Source organism: Camelus ferus, chromosome 30, assembly GCF_009834535.1.
Source record: "Camelus ferus isolate YT-003-E chromosome 30, BCGSAC_Cfer_1.0, whole genome shotgun sequence".
Taxonomy (NCBI): Eukaryota; Metazoa; Chordata; class Mammalia; order Artiodactyla; family Camelidae; genus Camelus; species Camelus ferus.
In genome coordinates, this window is record NC_045725.1 from 15,523,431 (window position 1) to 15,543,269 (window position 19,839).

Genomic DNA, 19,839 nt, shown 5'->3' on the forward strand with positions numbered 1-19,839 from the left:
TATGATTAAAATAGTTAAAATATTTTAATAAACAGAGCTACTGTTCAATAGAAATAAGTTCTTTCCTTAATTTAATTATCTTGAAATATTCTTTATTATTATTTATAAAAACTGAACAGAAATAGCTCAGGTGGCTAGCAGACACATGAGAGATGTATTCTTATTACATGAAAAATTCTTTGGTTCCATACTTTAAGCCTGCAAAAAAAACATGAAATGAACAAAAAAACTATACAACTAGCTTTTATTAATTCTTTTAACAACTTACAATTCTATTATGAAGTCTATTTTAATATATTCATAGCAATTGTAATAAGTGTAAACAATGAATTCAGAAATTCACTAAGCCCCAGACTCTGAAATTGTTATTTTGAATTCAGCTCAGTCCATCTGTATTCCTTAAATGTAAATCAAGGCACATCAAATTGGCTTTTAATCACATTAAGTTGTCATGATCAACTAATCTTTATGAGCATCCACTGGATTAATAATATTTACTGGTTGCTGAGCAAGACTTCAATTACAAAATTATTTTAAAAGCACATTCTACATAGAATTCATAAAATGTTTCAACAGGTACAAATACGAAACTGGACAAAGAAACATGATGTTGCATTTACTTCAGCATTTTACACAAAAGAATACCTTCTAATCATTATTGAAAAATAGATGGCATCTGATTGAAATCTTGCTGTGAGAAAAAGATCAATATCTTGGTTACCTTTCCCTAGATACACTCTGATTTTTAAATATTCTTAAAACACTGTAATAAAATGACTATCACCTTCCATGAATAGAACAGTACAATCTTTTTTGATGAGCATAGATTTTTTAGCTGTTGCTCATATTAAGCTGGTGACCAAATGTAATGTCTTACAGGACAGTCTTTCCAGTCCTATATTTTACAACTGATCTTTGGAACTTAAATTAGGAAATGTCATCTTGTAATACTTGGCTTTATTCTAATATGTCAAAATAGTTTGAATATGAACTCTGACTTTGTCATTTACAAAACTGAGAATCTCTCTTATGATTTCTTCTAAGAAAGTTATTAACAGAAGCACTGAATAGGAACAGGTCAAGGACAGACCTCCTAGAAAAAATGCACTTAGAGATCTCTGTGTTGGTCATCAGTGCACAGAGAAACTCTAATCAACAGCTTTTCCACGTTTTTCAGCCATAAATATGTGAAGGAGGAATGTGAAAAAAACTTCCACATTTATGATCTATTTATTTTTTATCCCCATATTTCCACTGTGGTAATTAAAGACAGGTATCATAACCCCCAATTAACAAATGGTAATACTGAAAACTAAAGAAAATAAGTGACATGTTAACTATCCTGACAATTAGTAATGGAAGAATTCCACCCAGTGGAATTCATCAACAATTCTGTCAAGCTCAGGCCCAGAGGCTTTCTACTCTGTAAATGAATATCCAAGCTCAGGACCCATCTGCTCTGGAAACTCTCCAAGGCCTATTCCTGCCCACTTCTCCCACATAAAAGTCTCATGAAGCCGATAATGTCCAAGATAAGGTAGCATTAACATTTTTTTTTAAACAGGCTTACAACTAAATAGATACTTTAATTGAGTCCTAGAAAGGTCTCCAGGACTTAATCCACTAAAGAAAAGCAAGAACTTAAGAAAACACAAAAATCGTGCTCTTTAAAAATGTGAATCACCACCACCTTACACAAGTCATCACAGTTAATATTACCATCAGTAAAGCAAACATCATGTGTCTCCTGTTATGAGCACAGAAGAGCTTAAATCTAATCCCAAGGAATCATCAGCAAATCCAAATTGAGGGACACTCTTAAAAACAAAAACAAAAGCAAAAGCAAAAAAAAAAAAAAAAAAAAAAAAAAACCTCTGTATTTTTCAAAATTTGAAAGATGAGGAGGAAAAATCAAAGGACTATTCTCAATTAAAGGAGACAAAAGAGGAGAGTTAAATGTAGTATGGAATTCTGGGACTGGATCCCAACCAGGGGAGTGAAAAGGCAGTATTTTTCCCTAGAAGGAAGTGAGTGGGGCAAATGACATAACTTGAGTGCCTATAGACTGAATAAGAGTATTTTCTCAATATTAATTTTCTGATTTTGAGAAATATCTTTTTATTTTTAAGAATTAGATACTGAAGTTCTTGGTGGTAAAGGTACATCATGACTATAAACTTATTCTCAAACATTTCACAAAAAAAGAGACAAAACAATATAACAAATGTGGTGAAATTTTAACATTTTGGGAATGTGAGTTAAAGGTAACTAAGAAATCTTTATACTATTTTTGCAGGTCTCCAATTTCAAGACAGAAGATATTTAAAAAATGAATGCAACATTAAAATACAAAAAACTATAATTTATTTTTAATCTAGAAAGTAGAGAAAACAAAACTAGCTTTTTGACGCAGTGAATAATGCCCATTTTAATATAATGGGATTCAAATCTAGAGTCCTAAAATGTCAGTCTGACCTCTATACTTGCAGCTGAGGACATCAGAAAAACTAGAGCGTGGGAATAAGCAAATGTGGTCTGGAGCCATCCCATAAAAAACAGTCACTGTTATTTAAGAGTTGCACTTTCATAAAAATAAAATCTCTTCAGTGAATTCTTATATGAAAATGTCCAAGATTATGCAATGTATAGTTCTGAAATGTTACTTGATACAGTTATGCCTCATCAAAGTAAAGTATGAAAATGTTCTGTCCTAGAACAACATTTAAGTCTGTAAAAGATCCCCAAAACCACAAGCAAAAGAGTGATGCTTAAAAAAGACCCCAGGGTCAGGCTTTCTAATAATGTATTTTACAATACTTTGACAGTAAAATTATGACATAAAAAATGAGATTACCAGGGGCAGGTTAAACTTCACGGACTACCTCGAATATTCTGTGTATCCCTTTCCAATCTCCCATTTTTCTTTCTTTCTTTCCCCCCTCTTTCAAAAAAGCTTGTCAGCAGATTCACTAGTAGATACGAAATACCTAGACAACTAAATCGATAATAAAAGTTTAGGATCTCTATGAAGAAAATTATAAAACTTTACCACTGCACATAAAAGAAGTCTTCAGTAAATGAAGAGACACCAGTATGCTTCTGGATGGGAAAACAAAGTATTATAAAGAATGCCATTATTCTCCACAGATTCAAAATCTCAACAGGAATATTTGATTTTGACAATATAATTCTCTTACAGTGATTCCTACATTTCTTTTAAATGTCCATTTTAAAAGCCAATAAAAGACATGGATCCCCTTACAGAAAAATGGAGCAAGTCATATACACACAAAATTTTACATAAAATTTTAAGATCTTCACAGGACGCCTAAATCCCATTCATATGGTCCCTGTGCCCCAGATTCATGAAGTGCAACTACTGAGCTCCTGTGCAGAAGAGGAAATTGGTAAAAGGGCCAAGAAGACTTTGAAAAAGAATAGTAATTAGGAATTTAACCTTGTGCTATTTAAATATATGTCTATGAGAATAAAAGTGGGAGAAAAGTACTAAAAGAAAAACAGGCATATGAATCAATATAATAAACAGGAAAACCAAAAATCAGAATCCAGTATGTGATAAAGGTTGCATTTAAACCTTGGAAGAGAGAGGGATTCTTTATTCATTCAATCATTTATTCATTCATTCATTCGTTTATTTTGGTATGTGTCTGGAAAAACCAGTAACATATCTGGAAGAAAAAAAAAACAAAAACACCATACCTAAACAGACATATATCTTACAGAGCAAATCAAACTAATTTCAAATGAATTAAAGTCAAATATTAAAAAAGATCCACCAATGAACCAGAAGAATAAAAGAGGGAAGTGGGGGATGTGGCCGCAAGAAAAAGGATTGATTAGTCAATGTGACTTCATAAACATTTAAAATGCCAAAAAAAAAAAAAAAAAATCAGTAAAATTAAAAGGTAACATATTTTTAAAAGAAGATAGACAGTCAATTTCTCCTGCTGTCTATAAAGAGCTCTTTAAAATCAATAAGTGAAAGGTAAAAAATATAACTGATAAATGAACAAAGTGAAAAAAAATGAACAAAGTGAATATGCAGGTAATTCACAAAATATACAAGCAATAAACATGAAAATAATTTACTCTTAGCAGTGATTAAACAAACAAAACTTCAGGAATGAAATACCAAGTCCTGGCTATCAAACGGGACTTTTTTTTTTAAGCTGATGGGGATGGCAAGGACACAGGAATATGGACACTTCATGCACACGGGCTCTGATCTCATGCAATACACATTTGAATAGAGGAAGCCTGTGAATAACTTAGTTAAAAAATAAACAAGAAAATTTCAGTTAATGAAATAAAGAAAATACGAAAAAAGGCGGTGGAAGAAGGGGATGAAGGCACTAATTTGGGTTGTTAGGAAAGGCTTCATCAATGGAATGACATTTGAGCTGATAAATGAATGCCAAGAGGAACTACCATCTCAGTTTCTCAAGTATTCCATAATACTAATGAACTAACTTCTATACTTTACTCCATAACTGAATAAAACCATTTGATACTTCAATTGAAAGAGATTATTTATAAACTTTAACAGCTTAGACATAAATAAGACAATGAGTTTTTTCAGTGGATGGGACTGGAAAATGAGGATGCCTGATGATGGGGCCCTGTGATGTCACAAAGGCCCAGAAGGGCATCTTGTCCAATCTTCTACCCACAGGAGATTGTCTAAGTACCCCTACAAGTTGTTCACATTGCTCTTACTAAACACTTTTAAGCAAAAGGAAATTCTCTAATTTGACAGACAGCTCCATTCCACAGATAAGTCAAACAATTAGAAAATTGCTCCTTATATAATAAGTTAAATTTCTTCCCAGTTATGACACCTGGAATTAGATACACAAAGTCTAACTCTTTTCTCTACATGATAGCCTTTAAATATACAAAGTAACTGTGAACCCCTTAACTTTTCTTCCCGGGCTGATATTAAACATCTGTTCCTTCACCTTTCATGGACGGTAGTTTCTAAATTCTTCATCAATCTCATTACTCTTCTTTGACATTCACATTGATTGTAAGCTTCTCAGCAATTGTAAGAAGGGCAGAGGAGTATTTTCTCTCTGATAGTATTTAGAATTGATAATAAAAAAGCAGACCAACTTTTAGTCGGTTTTATTATACTTTATAATTCTTGTGGGGGGGGGTACAGCTCAGTGGTAGAGTGCATGCTTCGTAGGCACGAGGTCCTGGGTTCAATCCCCAGTACGTCCATAAAAATAAATAACTAAATCAACCTAATTGCCCCCAACAAAAATAAGTATATAAAATAAAATTCTTTACAGGCACAGACAATACCTTCCCTAAACCACTGATGATGTCCCTGCTTGGTACACCACCGGTTATTCTTAAAATATGGCAACATAAAGTGAACACAATATTTAGATGTGTTAAGTTTTGGGGAGTGATGAAAAAGATATATTCTATCCATAGTGCTCAAAATTATTTCAAAAACTGAAACTAAAACAACAAAAAATTTCCTCAAATTTTAAAGTGAAAAAATGAATTTAACTGTATATGAAGTGATGATAAAACTATACAAAGGATTGTTCTGTATAACTTTAAAATGTAGAATTGATCATATCTACTGAGATATAATTTAAGCACACCAAAAAAAAATCCTAAACTTCATTCACTGACTTATTATTATTATTTTAAAACAAATTATGTTTTATAAAGGAGAGAGACAGAGTCAGAGAGACGGACATGAGAGACACAGACATACATAGTGGAGTAAAGAGAAGAAACATATTAATGCTGTTCAAAGAGTCAAAACAGAATTTATGTTAAATAATCTTAAATTTGAATCAGAACTGACAGTACAAACTGTCTTTTCCCTTTTCAAGAACTGGTATTTTTCTAGTGGTGTCCACCACAAAGAAGTAAAAGAAATGCCAAACTCCTGAGCAATCAGCACCCCCATCACCTACTAAGCACACTGTGGTTTCTAAATATCATTCCCATGAAAGGAAACCAGAGTCCTTGGAAAGAATGACTGTTTCTATGTCTGAGACAGGAAATGGGCAAGATGGCCTAAGACATCTTACTGACCTAAGAGCAAGGAAGCAAGGAAACAATGAAAGCAGAATGGGGTCCCATCAAAAGGACAGAGACAATATCATAAAAGGTCTGCCATTGGCCAAAGATGGCACAATCAGAAATCAGGTGGATTGCCATGCAAATAACTGAAACACATAAAAAATATGTATACATCAAGGCGTTCATAATAAAATAAAACAAACAAACCCCCCAAATGCCTTAGTTACTACTGGAGGCAACACAGACACCAACCTCTTTTTCTGAAAATTACATATTAAAGGGGAAGAATTAATTAAGCACTAATCCTGTCTTTCCAACTAAATCTAATTGGAAAAAGAATTCTACCTAAAAATACGCATGTAAGATTATAACTAAAATTCTTCCTTTTGGCAGCCTGTAATGAAACAGCTAATTCAGACAGAGATCATTTATAAATGAAACCATCACATACAAGAACAATGATGAAACTGAGAATCAAGGGAACACAGCTCTTGTGTAGAAGTAAAAGACAGTGTAGCAGGAGCTGACCTTGGAGGAGAAGAGAGATAGATGGGGCCAGATCACACAGGAGTTTAGTCTTTATCCTAAGAACAATGGCAAGCATCAGAAGTGTATTAAGCAGAACAGTTATAGGGCAAGATTTTCATTTTGAAAGGATCAGTCTGGCTGCAGACTGTTGAGGTAAGAGTTGGTAAGAGACCTGTTAGGAAGTTATGGCAGGAGACTAGGGAACTAAGGCAATGGGATAAAGGAGAGAAGTAGGCGGACGTGAGAAAACATTATTGACAAGACTTGGTAATGAATTAGATGTGGCAGGTGAGAGAAAGGGAGCGTCAAAGATTACTCCCAGGTTTCAGGCTTGCATAAAAGGTGGTGTCATTCACTGAGGCAGGGAACAGGAAAGAAGATCGCAGAGGGCTAGGAAAGGGTAAGACTTCCATTTTGGACATGCTAAGCCTGAGATGACTGTGAGAAACTCGAAAGATGGTATCAATTATCAGATTGGACAAAAAAGTTTCAGAGGTCCGAGGATAGGTCTAGCCTAGAGATGTGTGTTTGGAGTCATCTGAATATAGGTGGGGGTGGCTGAGATCACCTATGGAAGGAGTAGAGAGAAGGGGATCCAGGAGTGACCTTGAGAAATGCCAACATTTAATAGTGTCAAAATAGTGTCATCATGTTAAGTCTAGATTAAAGGAAGACAAACCATCACAGAATTTTGAAGAGTGGCAAACCCAACCAACCAACCAACCCACCTACCCACCCAGAAGGAAGATGAGGAAACCAACGAAGAGCCTGTTTTAAGGAAACAGTAGTTAAAAGTGTCAAGTGACCAAGAAGACAAATAAGACAGAAAATGTTCACTAGATTTAGCAATATGAAAGACACTGGTGAACAGTAGCCCCTTTTGTTAGTAACATTAAAAAAACACTATACATTAAAATACAATCCTGAAAAAATAAAATAAAAAATAAAATACAATCCTGGATATAAGACTTATGTTTAATACCACTGATTACATGCATTAAATACCATTAAGTTGCCAGGGGAGGTTTTTGGAAACCAAAAAATTTACAAAATAGTTCTCACACACACAATTTCACACAGTATCAGACTTCTAATACAATGTGGATATCAAAGGATATCCAAGAAAATGAGCAAAGGAAAATCTGGGACAAACATCAGGAAACCACACAGCAGTGGTGGAGGCACAACCCTTGAATCGTTTAACTCCTTGGCAGCAGAAGACATTTTTCCTGGAGCTAAATCTACTGCCAGCAATGAAGATCCTGAGAATCTCTAGTATGAAGGATTAATGGACTGGCCCAACTACTGGAAAATACATCGAAAGGAACAATCTAGTACCAGCTCAGAAGGAATGAAATGACCTAATATCCCACTGCCAGGTCTAGAAAGTAAGAGAGATTATAATAATAATATTAAAAAGGACCTCTTCAACAATAATAAGAGACTACAATATTAACTTCTTTTCTGTAATTTGTTTTATTTCAGTTGCTGAAGAAACTCAAAGTAAGAAAATCCCCTAGATTTGCAGTGTAATGAAACATTTTAATCAATTAGAATTTGTATAAAATCTATAAATCATTGATATTTAATCAAAGTCTTTGATTTAAAAATCTTCCAATAAGTACCTTCATCCTAAATGAGCTACTTATTTGGGGATATAAATGCATCAACAAAGACCTAAAATGTGAGCCTTTCAAAAACCTTTAAAAATAGGCATATATTTCAGGTCTTCTGTTCAGTTTTTAACTGGGTTGTTTGTTGCTTTGATGTTGAGTTGAATGAGCTGTTTATATATTTTGGACATTAATCCCTTATTGGTCATATCATATGCAGGTTGTGTCTCCCATTCAGTAGGTTGTCTTTTCATTTTGTCCATGGGTTTATTTGCTATGCAAAAGCTTTTAAGTTTAATTAGGTCCTATTTATTTTTGCTTTTATTGCCCTTTCTTTAGGAGACAGATTTAAAAAATTAGAGGACATGCAGATGGCCAAGAGGCACATGAAAAGATGCTCAACATTACTGAACATCAGGGAAATGCAAAGAAAAAACAACAATGAGACATCACATCACACCTGTCAGAATGGCTCTCATCAAAAAGAACACAAATAACTAAAGTTGTCAAGGATGTGGAGAAAAGGGAACCTTAGTACACTGTTGGTGAGAATGTAAATTGGTACAGTCACTGTGGAAAACATTATGGAGGTTTCTCAAAAAACTAAAAATAGAACTACCATATGATACAGCAACTCTACTCCTGGGTATATATCTGAAAAAAACAAAAACACTAATTTGAAAAGATACACGCACCCCAGTGTTCACAGCAGCATTGTTTATAACTGCCAAGATATGGAAGCAACCTAAGTGTCCATCAACAGATCAATGGATAAAGAAGATGTGGTATACATTTTCAATGGAATACTACTCAGCCATAAAGAGAATGGAATTTTGCTATTTGCAGCAACATGGATGGACTGGGAGGGTATTATGCTAAGTGAAGTAAGTCAGACAGAGAAAGACAAATACTGTATGATATCACTTATATGTGGAATCTAAAAAAAATACAACAAACTAGTGACTATAACAACAACAACAAAAAAAAGAAAGAGACTCACAGATACAGAAAACAAACTAGTAGTTACCAGCGGGGAGAGGGAAGTAGGAATGGGCAACACAGGGGTAGAAGATTAGGAGGTAAGAACTATTATAAAACAAACTGCAAGGATATGTTGTACAACACAGGGAATACAGCCAAGATTTTATAATAACTATAAATGGAGTATAATCTTTAAAAGTTGTGAATCACTATCTTGCACACCTGTAACATATAATATTGTATATTAACTACACTTCAATTTAAAAAGGGAGGATGCAGCAAAAAAAGGGTAAATACTTTAGGCAGCAATTTCATGATGTTTTTGTAAACATACTTGCTCCTGATTTTAAAATACTTTTGTTATAATCAGATATAAATTTGGTAATATCTATAGGATTAATCATACTATCTTTTAGGGAAAAACTTTATTTCCAAGAATGTTTTTGAGAACTTCAACTGTGTCTTTGGAGACTTGATGATAGTTTATAGAATTTCATTCTCCTTTCTACTGAAAACGAAGTGGTCAAAGGCATTGATTATTCACATACTATCAAAGCAAAGAGAATAAGGCACTTGAAAATAAAATTTTTAAAGTTCTGTCAACAATAACGGTCATATGTACCAAATACCTGAAAATATTAGCTAAGCAGATGGAAACTTGCATGGAACTCATTAAGTATAACATCCTCCCTTGTTTTAAACTAGTGTTACAATCTATATTTACAGGTGTGGATAAACAAATCAGTTTATTACTAGCATTCCTTTTTATACGGCATATGTATTAAAAAAGCCTTTTGACTGTGGACAAGGCAACTATTTAAAAAGAATAGTTATATGGCTCTCCATTACAGGCATTTGCTCTGCAAATGCCCAACATGGCCACGCAGCAATGCGGAGCTGGCTTGGTTCCCAGCAATGCACAGTTATGCTATATGGCCTGAAGTTGTATTTCAACGTGTTAATAGCATGTTGCTGTCTGCCCTACTTGTGGTCTAATAAGCAAGGTTTAAAAATCCACAAATGCAGACATTCATTTCAGGTTCCTTTCTAACACTTTCTTTCCATGAATTTAAGAGTCAGGATGGAAATTTCACAAGGAAAGGAAATTTACTTGAAAACAATTTCTTGATTGGCTTTGTTTACAGTTTGTATTTCGAAAGAAACATTTTCATATGTCATTATGTTCCTTCTTGTGTCAAGGAAGTGGTAGAATGACAGAGCACACATTAAAACGATGACACCCACAGATGCCAAATTGGTTCCAGAGGGGGTGGAGTTGATTGAAGGAAAAAAAGACGTAAAGTACATGCTCATTACAGAAATAGCAATCAAAGACATAGAAGTCAGCCTGAAAATTTTAAAATTTATCTTTACACATAATCTTGAGAAATTAAAAGACTTGTTTTAAAAAATCTAATATTCAGAGGACATTAATAATGACTATATACTAGATTCAAAAGGGTCCCTCAGTCCTCACACATCTGTCTACACTAAGTAATTTGAGGTATAAACACTAAGAGTGTAACGGAAAGACTGGGTTCACAATTAAATAGGTATAAAATAGCATATTCAGCACACTTTATGACCATCAAAAAGCTTGCTCACTTCTAAGGTTATTACATTTTACAAACTCTCTCTTGATAAAAAGGCACACAAAGATTTATAGCTATTGTAAAAATTCTTCTGAAAAATCTGAGTGCTGAGTCTGAATCCTAAATACATGCCACAAGTATTAGATCAGTGAAGTTAGATAATCTGGAGCCATGAAAGAAGGCCAGTTCTGTTGAGACTGATTAAATATTTATGTCACATCCTTTCTATAGCAGAGCTGGAAAAATACACACAGGATAAAATGCTATACAATCATAAGAGCTGAAACTCTAATGAGGTTATTAAAAATAAGAGCAAGTCTTCATATACAGAAATTATGCCAATAACTCTTCATCAGAAGACCATCTTGGAGTCATTTTTCAGTGTGGTCATGGATATACAATGAAACAGCCACATCCCTCACCCTTTCACCCACATGGGCGTGGTGACACACACTAAACCACATCTGTGAGCTGGCAGGCAAGGATTATGGGTACTGTCTGTTACAGGAATGTGGTCATCATGAAATTGGAGGAGCTCACTGGCGTAGGTGGGTGGAGATGAAAAGCCTGATCTTGGTCTCACCAGCTCAGTGTTCTCCTCAGTCTAACTGAAGGATTAGCCTCACTGCCATAGCAACTGACAGATACACCAGGACACTTCTCCCTAGGGGGAAAGACAGGCATGCGTTCTTCTGCTTCTGGGTCTCGGCACCTGCTGTCAACTACCTGGAGATGCTCATTCCACCTCCCTGTCCTTCTGGCAAACTCCTCTTCCTCCATTTTGTAAGTGAGTCTGACTGTTCTGTGAGGCTTTCCTCGATGCTTCAGGCACATTTTGGTGATTTCCATTCTGGGCTCCCATTATGCCTTGTGCTTACTGCCAATACATAATTTAACGAAATGTACCCGTAACTGTCTTCATATCTATCTTCCCTCTCAACTATGACCTTTTTGAGGGCAGATTCTGAATTTTTAGTTTTGTTTCCCTAGCACAATGCCTAGCATTATGAAAGCACAATATTTACTGATTCACTAGAAGAAAACTGACAAAAATTAATGCCCCATATTCAATGATCCACAAGTTATCCTGTTTATGAGAGTTTCTATGCATTTATACTACACTGACAATAACACTGTAGGCTGCGCTGGGACTGAGAGTCAAAACCATAAACATAAAATTACTTCCTTCCTTAGGAGTGAGCAAAGGTCTATAAATTACTGGCAACAGGAACTTACACAATAATTTTTAAGGCCCTAACTGGCAATTTTTTTTCTTGTTTTTATTGAAGTATAGTCAGTTTACAATGTTGTGTCAATTTCTGGTGTACAGGACAATGCTTCAATCATTCATGAATATACATATATTCATTTTCATATTCTTTTTCACCATCAGCTACACAAAATATCAAATATAGTTCCCTGTGCTATACAGCATAAATTTATCTATTTTATATATACCAGTCAGTATCTGCAAATCTCAAACTCCCAATTTATCCCCTTCCACCCCATTTCCCCCTGATAATCATAAGTTTGTTTTCTATGTCTGTGAGTCTGTTTCTGTTTTATAAATAAGTTCATTTGTCTTTTTTTATAGATTCCACATATGAGTGATATCATATGGTATTTTTCTTTCTCTTTCTGGCTAATTTTAAAAGAATCGCATGACTTGTCCACTTTGCACAAGTGCAAAAGAGTCAATCGTTTTAATCACCTCCACCCACCAACCAAACAAAAATGTTTTCTTTTTGCAGGAAGGCAATAGCTTAGTGGTAGAATGTGTGCTTAGCATGCCCAAGGTCCTAGGTTCAATCCCCAGTACTTCCATTTAAAAAAAAAGTTTTATCACCTTTCCATGGACTAGAGAAGCGGGACACATGATTAAGCTTAGAGCTGGCCATTCTGAAATAGCTCTGAAGACCTTAACAAGCTATCGTGTTGTTCAATTGTATGAATTACTTCACATTATTATTTTGGATCAAAATTAGCAACAATCTATCAACTTCTAGAACTAGGTGCTCTTTGAAAGAAGGCTTCATATCTCTTTTTTATGGGGGGTGGGATTTTATTTATTCCTTTATTCATTTATGTAATGGAGGTACTGGAGATTGAATCCAGGACCTCGTGTAAGCTAAGCACATACTCTACCATTGAGCTATACCCTCTCATCCTTCATATCCTTTTTAAGACAAAAGTTGTAACTGCTGGATATAGGAAATGGCCAAGATGAGATGAAAGAGATCAAAAAAAGAGGGGGAAAGCTTACTGTTGAAAGACCAAAGTGTTCTGTTTTTATGAGAATTCAGAGGAGGAGAAAACAGAGTATAAGGAAGATCTGTATCATGATGTAAGGGACATAGGTGCTTATTTATCTAGCATCTGAGTAACAGATACTAATTCTTTTATTCTTCTCATTTCTATTTGGTATGTAATCTATAAGAAAATCAGTAATGATTACCCATTAGGCAGTTTATAATATAGTTGAAGATTCAAGATATAAACATACTAAAAATTAAATGGCAAAAAACCCGAAGATGTATCACAATTCCATGTATTTACTAATTGACAAAATAACAAATCTATGACAATAAGAGGTATAAGAATAGGGACAGAAGAGAAAATTGTAGACTATAAAGAATTAAGTATCAGGAGAAAATTATTAGGTAGGTATTATGAATTGAATTGTATTATCCCAAAAGACATGCTGAAGTCTTAACCTCTGGTACCTCCTGATTCTTGAGGATGTCACCTATTTGCAAATGGAGTTGTTGCAGACATAATTAGTTAAGACGAGGTTATACTGGAGTCGGGTGAGTACTTAATTTAATCTGACTGGTGTCCTAGTAAGAAGAGAAGAGACACAGAGATTGCAACACTCAGGGAGAAGACGGCCAGGTGGCCATTTGACGACAGAAGCAGATTGAAGCAATGCATCTATTAGCCAAAGAATGCCAAGGAATGCCAGCAAACACCAGCAGCTAGAAGAGGAAAGGAAGTATCCTACCTTACAGGTTGCAGAGGAAACACGACCTTGCTGATGCCTTGGTTCTCAACTACTAGCCTCCAGAACTGTGAGATGACAAACTTCTATTATTTTAAGCTCCCAGTTTCTGGTAATTTGTTATAGCAGGTGTCAGAAACTAATACAGTGGGCAAGATGTGTCCATACAACTGGGGATGACGGGAATAGACATCATCAGAGCATCACGATCCCTTTCCTGTGGGCTCAGGGAACTCTCCTCCAGGCTGAGGCGAGGAGATCAGGTGATGGGGAGACACCTGGTTGGCACAGCTGGGGTGAGAACAGCAGCAGGAAACAGGTCCTTTCTGCCGGTTTCAATTTCATCATCACTTAGAATGAAGGACTCCAAACAAGAAAACTGAAAGGCCACTGAACTGTCTCACCCATTTTCCTGCTGCTCACTAAGAACTGTATTAGAACAAAGCGGAATCAGAAGCAGGTTTTCCAGAAATGTTCTCCAAACTCCACCTTCACATCCAAACCATGGATTTCAAATATTCTTGATGCCTTCTTAGACTACTTCAGTACTTTCCAAGAACACGTGATGTAACTTAGAACAACAAAAAGAAAAAAAAGAGCCCTAATCTTTTCTAAAATGGCAAGACTTATAAACTATATCCAAAATCTGATTCTCCAGAAAGGAAAGCAATTTTTCCTTCACACATCAACTGTGGATAGGTGCTGACTTATTTTAAACCCAAGTGATTCTGGCTGTTTTCAGCATAATTCTTCACTTAGAAAACGCTTTGATGTTTATAAATCTATCACTCCAACATTAAATTGATTTATAAAAGTAAAAATGTGGCTTTAATAATTTGCAGTTGTGGCTTCTGTGATTCAGATGGTAATCATCTCAAGACAGACCACCATCAGAGCCGGAACCTGGAGGAGAAAGGAACTGGGAAGGGACAGGGATGCTCACGTGCTCTTCAAGCTACAAGGCTGAAGCTCAGAGGCACAGCTGGAGGAGGGAATGTTTCGATGTCCTTGTACATATGATGATTAGGTCAGTCTCTCAAAAAAGGGCGCAGAGACTTCAAATGTTTGCAAATTTTTCATTGTTCTTTCAATTGATTAAATTTCTCTTTTATCCATTAATTCTTATAGGTGGTAAATAAGAAGGGCATTGTTGGTGAAATGCCTATCTCCATAAATTCTTTAATACACCACCTGTGTGCTGCAATCACCAAGGTCAACAGGGAAAGGATATCTTTTTGACAAACGTTGCTGGCATAATTACATACACATGTACAAAAAGTGAACATGGATTCCTACTCTGTATCCCATGCAAAAATGAACTCAAAATCAATTACAAGCGTATAGGTAAAACATGAAACTATGAAACTTCTATAGAAAAAAACACTGCAGAAAATTTTTGTAGCCTTGGGTTAGGAAAAGTGTTCTTAAGTAGATATCAAAAGCATGATTCATAAAAGAAAAAAGTGATAAATTGGACTTTATCAAAATAAAAAATTCTGTTCTTTGAAAAATGCTGTTAAGGGAAAATTTTGTTTTTTGAAAAATGCTGTTAAGTCACTGTCTGGTATAAGTATCTTTGCAAAACACATGCATGTGTGTTTTATATCCAAAATATGTAAAGAATTCTCAAAAGTCAAAAACAAATAACCCAATATGAAAAGAACAAAAGGTAGACATTTCAGCAAAGTTATAAATAAAACAGGTTATATGAATATAAAGAAATTACATGAATTATATGTAGAAAAAGAAGTTACATAAATACAAAGAGGATATGAAAAGCTGCCCAAAGTTATTAGTCACTAAGGAAATACAACTTAAAAGCACAATGAGGTATCTATTAGGATAGTTTTTACAAAAAGATAGTATTAGCCACTGGTGAGAATGCACCCTCACACACTGCTAACAGGAACGCAAAATGGTACAGTCACTTTGACAGTTTCTTATAAAGTTAAATACATACTTACCATATAACCCAAAAACATCATTCTTAGGCATTTTCCCAAGAGAAATGAAAACTTACAATGTCACAAAACTCTCTACACAAGTATTTATGGTAGCTTCATGCATAAATGCTCCAAACTGAAAAAAATCCAAATGTCCTTCAACTGATAAATGGGTGATCCGTGGTACCTGTACAATGGAATACTACTCAGTCATAACAAGGAATGATACAGCAGCGTGGATGAATCTCCAGACTCAAGACTACATACCATATGATTTCATTTATCTGACAATTTGAAAAAGAAAGAACTCAAGGAACAGAATAAGGCTTGTGTGACTGGAAGGCTATGACTACAGAGTTGAACAGGGAATCTTTAGGGAAATAAAACTATCTTGATCGTAGAGGTAGATACATGACTCCACGTGTTTATCAACTCAAAATGCTACATACAAAACAGTGAAATTTTCTGTCTGTAATAAAACAATTTTTTAAAATCATCCTAAAAACTTTTAAAATGGCAATCACCTGTAGTGAAATATTAGCCTTTGCTAGTAAAATATACCAAATGTATCCAAAGGAAGGAGAAAGTTAGGTTAGAGATTGCAAGCTCAGTCCCACACATCCTGCTCAAGCACAGACCATGTGTCCTAGTGAAAACCTTTACTATCAAGCTCTTTTTAATCTCTGCGCACTTTTAAAGTTTCTTAATCCATGCCATCATCAAAAATTTCTTAACTATTCCCAAGTATTGCTATCTACTGTGAACAAAAACCAAGTGTCTCTGCTGTGACAGAAACTTAACATCTCACCCAAAATGAACTATACTGAAGTTAGATATGTTATTGAGAAGAGCTTACTACACACCGAGGACTACAGCAATGGCTCACTCCACATCAATCTGCGTACTGGCCCAAAATAAGCAAAACGCTTATTAGGAAGAATTATTTCTAGAGGTCTTAATGGAAGTCAGAGGAAACAGTCAATGAAACACTAAATATTTAATTCCAAACACTCAGTATACTTGGTTTGGTAGCCTGGGATATATGCCTTATAATTAATAAAACAGATTTTCTCAGTAAGAATCTACAGTCTCTCTTCTAACAGATAAAATTCTATAGAAGGCAGAGAACAAGAGAGTAAATGATAGATACAGCCAGGCAGAAAACCTCAATAACCTAAGTGTAGAAATAAATAAAGGACAAAAGAGAACGTTTCTACATTACAAATATATAAGAAAATACAGAGTTTAAATAACCAAATGGACCCATCATTTATTAAAAATTTCATTTCACCAATGATACTAAACATGCTATTATTCTAATGATGTATCTTTGAGACAGGTATCATACCTTAGAATAATACACTGCCTTTTGAACAGTTTGAGGAACCTTAAGATCTACCTCATTATTGCATCATTTAAAGAAGTGTTCTCTAATTTTCACCTTAGTTATTTATTCATGGAGATATGTATGTGCGCATGTATTTAAAGCAATGAGACCCTTTCTGCAAATGAAATCTGCTGTGACAGCGTGACTAGTGACATAGATACTAGTGGAGCAGTGCTGCTCTGGGAGGAGGAAGGTGGGCTGAGAGGCCTGGCAGCTCACATGGCCACTGCCAAGGAAAACATGTGACCTGACAGGAGAGCAGCACACAAATCACAAAATCAGAATCGTAGCGTCTCGGATTTGGGAGAGGACTTACTCCACTTTACTTTCCATCAATCTCTTCCGTGCTGCCTCCACAGGTAAGCAGCCGTGGTTGAATAGCTTAAGTTATCATGGTCCTTTCCCAGGTTAAGCTACAACGTAGGTCACTGTTACACTGCTCTATGTGAAAGACACTGAAATATATGAAAGCCACCACACCCCTTTTAGTTATTAGCGTCAGCAAGCCCACTTTGCAAAACAGAGCAGGGTGGGGTGAATCTACTTGTGTCTGTTCCTTTGAGTTAGTAGAAGCCTAGATCCAAATATAATGACATTAAACAACCATTAAAATGCCTGATATTGCAACTAGCACTAAAAAATTACCAGAAAAACCTTAGTCAAAGTATAAATGCAGACTGCAATACTCACTGATTTTGAAGAGGGCCACATCAACATGGTTTTACTTCTGCTAACAGGAAAAGGAATGGAGGCTGCAGACCAGTAGAGTTCAGAAATAATCATTCATTGATACAAAATAAAAAACAAATAATTTTTCTATAATAACAGGAAGTTCTAAATACTTTCCAAAATTATTCTTGTCAGCCCATTTATGTTTTTTAGTCACACATGTGATTTTCCTGTTCCCCTATTTTTACCTGCTGAAGTATTATTCACACTTCAACTGCTCAATTGTACTGCCACGTACTTTCTGGAGTCTTCCATCTTACCCTAGGTTAGAATTACTCCCTCCTTCTTTCTGTGCTCCTACAGCACTTTGAACAACTTATCACTTTATCACTTTCTGTCTTATATTACAATTGGCCATACAGAAATTCTACTGGATTGAAGCTGAATTTCTTATCCTTAAACTGTACTTTCACATTTATTTTCAGTAGATAAGATACTTAAATGTTGCAGGAATTAAGGATCCACAGAATGCAAAGATGAATGGATTGGTTATATACTGTGGGGATTTCTAGTTGGGATTCTGTACAATATCCAAGAATGTATTTTCAAAGAACAGTTGGATTAAAATAAAATCCACTGGAGCCTTATAAAACAGCTTATCTCACTCAAATGCCACATGAGTGGTAACATTTTTTATTCATTCAAAGAAATGTATTTACTAAAACCCACTCTGTGGAAGCACCGTGCCAGGTACATGAGAACAGGAAAAATAAATCAAGGCTAGATGCTCTTCAGGGTATAGAAACTCAGTGTTCTGGTGTCAAGTTACACTGCTTATTTAAGGATTTCTCTTCAACCTGCCCCTAAGGAAGCCATTGTCCGCCCCAGCCTTACAGTATGGTAGTTGTGCTATTATAATCTCCTTTAGTTTCTTGTTTTCTTGTTGGTTGTTCCACAGTGGTTCATTTTTCCCCTCCCATATCAACAGATTTTTTTTTAAGCAGAACACATAGCTGCAGTGAATAAAAACAACATTTCTCAGCTTCCACTGCTGCTACATGTGGTCATGTGACTAAGTTCTAGCTTATTAGATATAAATATCTCAAGGGAGCTTCTGGGGACCTTCCTTAAGAGTCACCTGGTGCCCGGCCTCACCTTTTATTCTTTGTCTCCTCTATTCCGTGGCTTGAACTCAGATGCTGACTGGGACCATAATAAGGAAGATCAGACCCTAGGGATGGTGGAGATACACCAAAAAGAATTTACCCAAAGATGCCTATGCCCTAATCCCTGAGACCTATGAAACATTACAAGACAAAGGGGAATCTGAAGATGTAATTAAGACTACAGGTCTTAAAATAGGAAGCTTATCCTCGACTATCCAGATGGGCACAATCTAATTATACGAGCCCTTAAAAGTCCTGAACTTTCTCTGGCTAGAGTCAGGGGAAACGGTAAAAGAATAAAAGAAATTCCAAGCATGTAAACCACCTGGCGTGCCACCAGGCTCTGAGATGTAGGGGCCCATGCACAAGGACCTAGAGAAGGGCTCCTAGGAGGGAAGAGCAGCTCCCGGCTGAGCATCAGCAAGGAAGTGGGGAACCTCAGTTCTACAATCGCAAGGAACTGGCTTCTGCCAACAACCTGGAATCTACATGCACATTCTTCCCAGAGCCTCCTGAGAAGAGCCCAGCAGATTAACAACTTGATTTAGGCCTTGTGAAACCTGGGGCAGAGAAATCAGCTGAGCCAAGCCAGATTGCAGACCTACAGACCTGTGAGATAATACATTTGTGTTGTTTAAGGCCATTAAGTTTGTGGTAATTTGTTACAGCAGATAAAGGAAACTCATGCAGACTTCCTGGAGCAGAGCCTCCTTATCAGTCCTCGAAGGTCTGCTTTGGACTTTCACCTGGAGAAAAATAAAATTATTTCTTCTTTGAATTATTAGGATTGCCAGTTTTTCACGTACTCAGTTGAACCTAAATTTGGCTGATACAACTCGAGGAAATCCTTTCAACGTAACACAGTATCATTATCAACAGCTATAAAGAATAAG

The 19,839-nt window shown here is 35.6% G+C and overlaps 1 protein-coding gene and 1 non-coding gene across 7 annotated transcripts in view; one reads left to right on the plus strand and one right to left on the minus strand.

The window, feature by feature from the left end:
• The window catches only part of DYM (dymeclin), a 310,625-nt gene that overhangs the window by 146,746 nt on the left and 144,040 nt on the right, over positions 1–19,839 (minus strand). The gene's annotated exons all lie outside the window — the stretch shown is intronic.
• On the plus strand, positions 5,173–5,244 carry TRNAT-CGU. The gene has a single exon. It is a non-coding gene; the product is annotated as a tRNA-Thr (tRNA).